General features: G+C 31.7%; 1 non-coding gene across 1 annotated transcript; it reads left to right on the top strand.

The window, feature by feature from the left end:
• Positions 1–9531: 9531 nt before the first annotated feature.
• Smp_tRNA_01411_Sup_TTA.1.1 lies at positions 9532–9598 on the top strand. Its single transcript has one exon. It is a non-coding gene (tRNA).
• The last annotated feature ends 324 nt before the right edge of the window (positions 9599–9922 follow it).

The raw sequence follows: 9922 nt of genomic DNA, 5'->3' as shown, positions 1-9922 counted from the left end.
TTAACTATCAGGTTGAATTTGTTCCCGCTGCTTGTTTCCCATGTCGTCTCGATCTAAACTTCATTGATTGCGGTGTGTAAAAATAATAATCGTGTTTGATATTCTGACTAAAATTAACTATCATCATTTAGTTTGTGTATTTAAAGACAAAGTTATCTAAAAAAGGGGTGAAGTTAGGTGTGATAGTAAACAGACCATGGGAAAAATAATTTCTGACAAGTGAATGATTATCAAGGCATCTAGTTGACAGAAAATGGAAATTACCATCATGCTTGAATGTCGGTGAAACTTTTTAGGTTGAAAAAAAAAACAGTAAAGAGATAACGCAATGGACAAACGTTATAATAGTATGACTATTTTACCGTGGTAACTACAGTTTCACCATAATTGTTTTCTATATATGAAAGTCAGGTTGTAAACTCCTGATAAAGATTTCCTTTGCTAAGTGGAGTAAAAGTGGTGTTCGCTGTTTGTTCATTATTTTAAACATTATTATTAAGTCTAGGTTGTTTTTAATACCCACTAAGTGTCTAGTGATCTTGTAAGCAATTCGCTTCCTTTCAAATACAGCTTTTGAGAAACATGTTCAGAGAAGTGTAGATGTTCATCATTCAGTCCTTCCTATGCACTTGCTTCAACAAATACATTTAAATTCATAACTGAATTCGGAGATGAGTTAAGAAGGATATTATTCGCCTTTTGATTGGTCACTTTATTTAAGTAATTATTACAGTTGACTGAGTCACATTTTAATTTTAACAGACTGAACACCGTTGACCTAAGTCGTTGGCCTGGAAAAGAACGGTATATTTATTGACTGATGCTGCAATCGGCTATCCTTAAATAGAAAAGTTATGTGAGGGAAAAATAGAAAAATGACTATGCGAAATCTTTTAGTAATTAAAATGAGTGAGAAGTAGATACACGTTTCTGCATTACATCATAACATCAAACTGAGTTTCTGTGTAAACCAAATCAGTAAATGTAGCATTTACCCAAGCACTGTGATCAGTTACTTAAGGGATCCTCCTTAATTTTTGGAAACAGTGTCAAGTAAGTCACAATAACATCAGCCAACAGACTCAAATGAACTAAATTGAATGTATAATGAATTATTCGATAGAGTAACGACAGTAGACATTAGTGTTCAACTAATGTAAGATTTACACAGTAGATTTGTTTTATCGTCTACTCGTTTGCGTCGTGGTGAGTAAATAACACCGTCGTAAGTAAGTTTTTAAATATTACTGTAAACTTGCCTGTTTCGTTGACTTCTAAGTCCCGAAACATCAACATCATTTTGTTACTTGTGTAAACCGCATATAGTAATATGATTAAGAGATATAAGAGCAATCAACTGATGTACAGACATCAAAAATATCTGATAGAATGCATCTTAATGTCATCAAAAAGTAAGCCTTTTGATTGTCTAGTCAGTAAATTATAAGATAGTTTTCAATATAACTAAATTTAATTGTTAATACCAATGCATTCCATTTAGAAGAACTTGACGTATCAGTCGAACAGTAATAATCTATTACATAACACAATATGTGAGCTATCTATCCACTGAATACTAAGTGCTAGTTCAGATGATTAGATTACTTATTAGGTGCATTTAAATTAAGTGTATCTAAAGTGTTAACTTTGAAGTATAGACCCTTGGAGTTTCATAGTAATAATTTGAAGACCTGTAAAGTAATTTCTTACATGGAGAAGTTCTACTCATCAAAGTTATGTAGTCTGAAAACATCCATAAAAATTTCAAAAGCATCAACTTATTATCAAAGCATAAATGTAATTATTTATTTCTATATCACACAGTCTTTTGAATGGCTTTCTTTATAAAAATATAGTCCATTCCTACCTGAATAAAATATGTTCACAGAATAATATTTGGAATCTGAATAAAGTAAAACCAAACTGTACCTTGAAAGAAAATGTAGTCGTCTTACGTTTCATTTCAAAACATAATATAAAAGTTGAAGAAAAAGTAATTATTGTTTTCAATGAGATCATGAATCGATCGATATTAGATCACCACTGGATAGCCATTTCATTCTAGCACAGGACTCCTCAGCAGTGCAAATCCATGACCCAGTATGAGGGATTCGAACCCATGATCTTTGGTCTCCCTTAACATCTAGATCACTGAGCTGGCCGGCATCCAACGGTGTTAATGTCCAACTTCAACCTATCCATAATATTGTGTGACCATCTTCGTATGTTATTTATTTCAACTCTATTGCTTTTCGTTTTGTCTTCATTTACTCAGTTTTTTTCAGATGATTTCATGATAAAATGAAATTCTAAATATGAATCTATTTACATAGTTATTCATGTAAAGATATATCGTTTCACTGTTATGAGTATAATTCTTTAAAGTAAACATATGACCTAGTTTGACAAAGCCTAATGATAAGAAATTGTGAAACACAACATTACATTTCTTATTGAATAAAATTTTAAATCAGTGACCAATTTTGTTACATTTTTATCAATGTCAAATGGTAAACAAGTATATTAGTTTCTATACTTAGATGAATGAAAATATTCTATATTCAGTTGGTAACGTACTGTTTTAGAAATTCAGTAATATATGCTGAGATCTAATTAGTCCAAATAATCAAGTAACAACAAGTTTGTGTATTTTTTAAAAAATGAATCTCAATTTCGATACCAGTTTGTTGTTAATCAATAATATTATCTAAGAAAAGACTTGAAAATACTATGTAGTTTCCAACTAGTTTCTAATTAACTTTTAGAATTCACTTCTATTTATTTGGAAACTAAATGAAACCGCTTGGCTTACTGCTTACTCCTCAAACATTCCAAAACTCAACATGAACTGCATTCTTTTTACACGCTTGAGGATATTCAATATTTCTGAGTTTTAATTCGATCAATTTCTTAACTTTTTTCTACCTGATTATTGATATTATAAGAGTCAATTTCAGTCATACTCTTAACTGTCAGTTCTGAGAATGGGCACAAAATGATTGAACAGAATGTTCAGTATATATTCATTATGTTCGAATGATGTAGATGAGTATTCTGCCATGCAAATAGTTGATTAGATTTACTCATTCCAAGTTATGACTTTATAAGAATCATAAGAGTTTTGAAGCGTGTATCAAAATAATTTTAATAGATGAATTCACGAGTCAATGTTAGCTAGATCACTATTGAAAACCTGGAAAACTGGATGGCCGCTTCATCCTATTGTGGGACTCCTCAGCAGCGCGGATTCACGATCCCGCCTCGTGAGATTCAAACCCAATCAGTTTCATGGATCAGTTGAAGTTAGAAGCTAACACCGTTGGATGCCGGCGGGCTCAGTGGTTCTGGAGGTTGAGTGCTCGCGCGCGAGACTGATAGATCCTGAGTTCGAATCTCGCGAGGCGAGATCATGGACGCGCACTGCCACTGAGGAGTCCCACCAAAGGATGAAACGGCCGTCCACTGCTTCCAGGCTTTCCGTGATGGTCTAGCTTCAATTGACTCATGACTCCAACTATAAAATTACTGTATTTTGTATTTAATTTTAACTGATTTTTTCTTTTTTTTAAGTTTATGTTTTATTCGGATTCACTGCTTATTGTAGAAAGCCCAATCAAATGACAAAATTTAAATGAAATTGGAAATTATGATACCTATTACTTCTCAAGTCATTGCTTAATAAGTAACTAAGAATAATCCATTAATCAGGTTTATTAGTATAATATAATTATGAAACAAATCAAATTTGATATATCACATACATTTCATTACAATTTTTCCTCAAAAAGAACACACACAGAGGAGGAATATACAATAGAAAAGTACTTCTCTGGTATATTTGTAGAGTGGACAATTTAAACAAAACATGTTTGTTGACTTGGACTTAACAATGGTAGGTTAAGAAAAATAGACGCTCTTAACTTCAGAAATTCATTATCTTCAACAGAATTTTACTTCAAATATATAAAGAACGTGGTTTTGATGTTCTAGTTATAAGTAAATTGACATTTTCAAGTGATTGAATTACATGAATATATATATATATATATATATATATACTCAATTATATACTGTATTCATTATATGAAAGACTAATGGTAGTCATGCAACAATATCACCCCTAAACTTACACACATGCACAACTGTATTATTTTTTTTGTTTTCTTTACTGAATTTATGTCAATCACCAAGTATATGAAAATAAAAGCAATTTAAGTTAAAAGGTAAGAATTTTTTTAGAATTAACATTTATTATTATTTATTTGACTAAATAAGCTTTAGGTAGAGTTAAACAATGTTCCAGTAGACTTTTCTTCCCATACAGAAATGAACATTTAGAAACTAACTGCTTCAGTGTACTACACAGTTTACTTTTTAAAACAATTCAGGCCTAGATACTTCTATCAGAATATAAATTAATACGTATACATATATATGTATATATAACTAACTTGTTGTCAGTCAATTGAATTCATGAATGAAAGCAACGGCTTTTTCTTTAAAAAAAAACACTAGTCAATAGTTCATGAGTTATTCAGTTATTCTCAATGAAGTTAGAATGTTATTCTTATCGAAATGGTTTAAGTGTTTGTAACTGAATGAAGTTTTTTTTAATTGCATTGAAGTAAGTGATTATAAAGTTCTGTCACTAAGTCAATTTATAATTGTAAAATTATCTGAATACAATTGCTTGGGAATATAGGAAGTATGATTTAAAACCTTTATTTTCAAAAGTGATTATCAAATGAGAAGAACCTAAAATGTGGGGAAAACAACTGCTCACAGGAAAATACACAAGGTATTCAGGCAGTTCTATGAAGAACATAAAATGATATAACATGTTAAGACCAGTGAATAACAGAAAGCAAGGAAAAAAACATTGATCTACGCTCAATACTCTTTAGTAGCATGTAATCCTGGTCATTTAGTGAGATCGAACCTAGGATATTCATGTTTCACGTGAACATGGAATCACTGATCTGTTGAGCGAAAATTCAATGGCATATATTTTAAACATATTCTAGTTCATTATAAAAAGCAGTCATTATTAAAATACATCAGTGATTTACATTATTACTCCCAGCTTGGTTAATTACACTAGTGACAACTGCTCAAGAGGACTTGCCAAATTCAAATAAATTGGAATACTAGGCGGCCTGCTTGAATATCTGGGCTACCTGTTCCTGCCATCTAGATATTTTAGTAAGTTATCTGTTTCCTTGTGTGTTCTAATAGATCATTATGTAAATTAATTGAATAACCTATTCAGGTGCGTTTGTGAAAAGTTTACGACATCTTTCGGTGAAAGTTACAAAAATGTACAATCGGAGATAACCTGATTGCTTGCAGTATGGATTGAAAAGAATAAACGTTATTCAGATGTCGATTTCTGAAACTCAATAATGAAATAATACTCATCGAGTAGATACGTTACATAATAATTATATGATGATTTTTCGATTATAAACTAACACTGAGTAATTGGAAGAAAGAGGCTTATAATAATCAAAGTAATTATTCGAAAGTCCAGCAGTTTCTATGTTGCATAATATATAGAAAAGAAAAAGGAACTAACAAAATATTTTGATGAATGGTCAGTAGTATAGTAGTTGTGTAAGAATCAAGAGACGAATGTTGAGAATAAATAAAATACGAATAAAATACAAACCATGAGATAAATTTGATAGAGTATTGGGGATCACATTTAAAGCTCTATTCAATTCAACTGGAGGACCTTTGTCCATTAAATGAGCGAGAATAGAACTCTTATTCACTCTTACCTTTCCTTTTTCTCAACCAAAACGGATATTATCTACAACCTGATGAATAATACTTACCAATATTACTTATGTGAACTAAAAGAATGGATGCTGTTGAAAATGGAATTTATTTTTCACTAGAACGGCTATTTAATGTTATTTTTAGTTGTTTTTTTCTATTTTTAGAAAATATTTTCGCAAAGATAAAAATATCTAATCTTACTTCCGTGTAAGAAAATTTAATATTCTCAAATTTACTTAGATTTATAAACACTTATTTTTCTATTCAAACAAAGACTTCCCAGCACCCAGTATCTTTCTTAACAAAATATCTGTCTTGTTAAAAAGTTTTGGAGGAATGTAGTTTGATTTTTAGGTTTTATTGATCAAAGTTTAGTGTCATTTGAAAACTAGGAGGAATTAGACAACTGGTTTGTTCTGGTATGAGAATCCTCATCAGTTGACATCCATGTTCCAGTCAAGGCATTGAGTTGTTTTCAAAACTGGCAAAAGTGATCACCCTAAACTAATAGAATGTTTAAACGATTAGGAGTTTGCTGTGAGATTTGAATGTTAAGAGTCTGACCTCTAGAGACCGTGGGCACATGAGCAAGTGTAAGCGAGTGAAACAAAGACGATGCACAGTGGAGATGGCTGGGAAGCCAACTCGAGAGCAAAGCAAAAGTGATACGTATTGGAGATGGCTGGGAAGCCAACTCGCTATGAGCAAGCATTACTCAATATTTATAATCAGACAAAAATGAATGACAGACATATGATAAATAGGATACGAAGGGTACACATATACGCTCATATAAAAATATAGTCAAGGTTAATAAGCGAATAATGAACAAGATCAAAATATGACTCATAATGTATCGGTGAATTAGCTTAGCCAGAAGCTAGAATAAAGTATATGGGCTTAACATATAAAGCGATACTACAAGACGATGTAGTTGCATACTGCTAGGGATTCCCATACAAAGACCAAATAGCTGACTAATCCTGGCTGATTTTCGACGGTAAATGTGGTATATCGTCGGCAAAATGAGCAAATCATACCTTTCTTTTGATTTCCACATTGAATCATAGAAGCTATTTCATATTGTTTGGTCAGCCATCAAAACGATTTTTAGGGATAAAATGTAAAATATATAAAGATATGGTATATTTAAATTTTAGGTTAGCATTTTACTACAGGGTGTATGAATACCAGTTTGCTATTCAGAAAATAATTTAAATAGCAGGTAAATGATAAATGTCGAAGAAACCACAAATTGTTACTCAAAATAATTAATCTTTATTAATAATGATTCGTGAGAATGAAATAACTAAGTATATAACTCACATTTTATCAATGATTTGACTTCTAAGTATAAATATAGAAAGCTAAGATCTGGTCCCACATGTTTATTAACATCATCCTATAAACATTATCAAACATGGTATCTATGTACCATATCAACTAAGTTAAACAGTTTGATGTTGAGGTGGTGGAGAAGATGGTTTGGTCAGAGAACAAAACTCCATCAAATTCACCCACCTGAGCTACAAATCTTCTCCACCATCTCAAAATCATACGAGCGTAGTACGCTTCTCGTTGTTCAAAAATGGGAGAATTTCGCCAAAAGGCAAGCTTCCATTCGAGAACAACTAAATTTTCTCCACGACACGACCAAACCATCAAGCTCAGAGAACAAAACTCCATCAAAAACAGTTTGATGTGGTTTACAACATAATGAGTAAGGTATCAATCGTCTCAAACCTGAATTGATATTTTTTTATTTGGTAAAAAAAACATTTCTTTAATAACTTCAGTTAGTTTCTACTATGATATGGAAACGATTCAACAAACTGCTATGATTCAAATACATAGTGCATTTTGTTAAAGAGAAAAGAAAATGTTCACTCCTTAATTTTTTATCAGTAACTATTTTAAGCATCTGTTGATTACTTCGCTAATTAAAAAAAGTGAGTTTTTGACAAAAACAGGTTTATTGACAAAAAGAGAATTTCATAATGTTTTACGCAGTCTTGAAATTTTATTTAATAAAATATTAAAAAAAAAGAACGAAAAAGAAAAATAGTTATTTCGCAGAAGTAAAATTTACAATCACGGAAATTGCGTTGAGTTTGCTGTTTATTAGCTTTGTCTCTTATACACATCCTAGTTAATTGATATATACATAGGTTTGGATTAATATTTATTAATTCTAATAGTTGAGATCATGAGTCAATTGAAGTTAGACCACATTGGAAAACCTGGAAACACTGGATGGCCGTTTCGTCCTATTGTGGGACTCCTCAGCAGTGCGCATCCATGATCTCGCCTCGCGAGATTCGAACCCAAGATTTATCAGTCTCGTGCGCGAGCGCTTAGCCTCTAGACCACTGATATGGGCGGCATCCAACGGTGTTAATGTCTAACTCCAACCGATCCACGAAATTTAGCGACACATCCACCATTGTCTTCAGTGAGTTAATATCTCCCAACAGACCTGGTTGAACTCCACTAGTCACTGCTTCTCACTAGAACTTCAGGAAATACCTCTTGAAGCCAGTCACTAGTGAGCATATGTTGATTAAAATCAGGTGTTTTTTGACTCATTATTTCAACTATTAAAATTACTATATTATGTACAAAAACCCCTTCTGATAATAATATTTATTAGTCAATGTCCAACTGTTTGACAATGAATGTAAAATAAATAAGAGAGGTTCAATTAGTATGTAATCCTGAACAGATATACAAATGAGTGTTGTTTACTGATGACCTAGGCTTCAAGTAAAACTATGATGGAAATAAAAATTTTATTAAATCAACTACTTTCCAGATCGTAGCATTTAGAAAATCCTTCATATTCTGTTAATCATAAGACTGTCCATCATAATCGAATTAGGTAGTCCTTGAAAGTACAAACAATATGTTTGACAACTTGTAAACTATAAAGAAGTTAAGAATAAATTAGATTATTTCTATGAGTTGAACAGAAGAATAGAAATTTAATGCATATGATAATAAATATTGGAAACCTTTCATAGTTTTCGATGAAGGAATAAACTTTGTAAGGTAATCACTATGATTGTGTTATGCAACTAATTTATACAATTCAGGAAGTAAAATGAACATATATGCTTAGTACAATAAGTTATACTGTGTAAGTTTAGTAAATCTTTACTATTAAGATGTCCGTATTTCAAACCTTGATGTAATTCTTACGTCTTGGTAAATTGCATACAGTTTAAACACAGCAAGCTGTAGGTCTCTAGTAATGTTAACAGTCATTCTTTTTAAATTTTTTAACTTCTATACAAAGAAGTATTTTCTACGGTTTACAAATATAATTCAGTAAGACTAGATAATATAGAAGAACTGTAAAACTTACATTCAAGCGATTCAAGGATCATTATGCATATCCAATGAACAATCTAAAATATCACCAGTAATGTAGTTGATAAATTTATCTATACTCTATAAATTTGTGCATGATCGACTGAAACGATGATATAACTAATACAGTCATAAATTAACATTAGAATTTATAATATTTAAACACATTATTTTAAAGAATAATCCTGAAATCGAACCTATCTATCTTTGCTTATAATGCTTATGAATTAAGGTTATATCGATACAATACACACAGTATGCACATATGCCAATAAGAGACTGACCAGTTGCAGTCCTAAAACATCAATGGGAAGATTCAAACAAATAATACCAAGTGAATTTAAGCTTCACTCCATTGCACAAGCAAGTGACTATCAGGACTCAGTAGCTGAGTGGATAACGCGATGGCGTTTAAAGCGAACGGTACTGGGTTCGAGTCCCAGAGTGAACACTGACTCTGAGATGCAGGTACATCCAATTAATGAGTGCCAAATAGCACGAAACACGCGTCCTGGATTCCACTGCTAACCACTATCCATCTTTGCTTATAATGCTTGTTAATCAAGGCGACATCGATGCAATACGCACAGTATTCATGTATGCCAATAAGAGGCTGATCAATTACAGTCCTAAAACAGCGATGGAAAGATTCAAACAAACAATACCAAGTGAATTTACTCTTATATATGTTTATATCATCCTTCATTGTATCATAATACATGCTTACACATATAACTCACGAAATACAAATAAAGTGTTGATATTTCGTTAA

The sequence above is a fragment of the Schistosoma mansoni genome, chromosome W (genome assembly GCF_000237925.1).
Source record: "Schistosoma mansoni strain Puerto Rico chromosome W, complete genome".
NCBI classification, from domain to species: Eukaryota; Metazoa; Platyhelminthes; class Trematoda; order Strigeidida; family Schistosomatidae; genus Schistosoma; species Schistosoma mansoni.
Note: the sequence above shows the minus strand (reverse complement) of the source record. Positions and strands in the feature narration are given on the sequence as shown.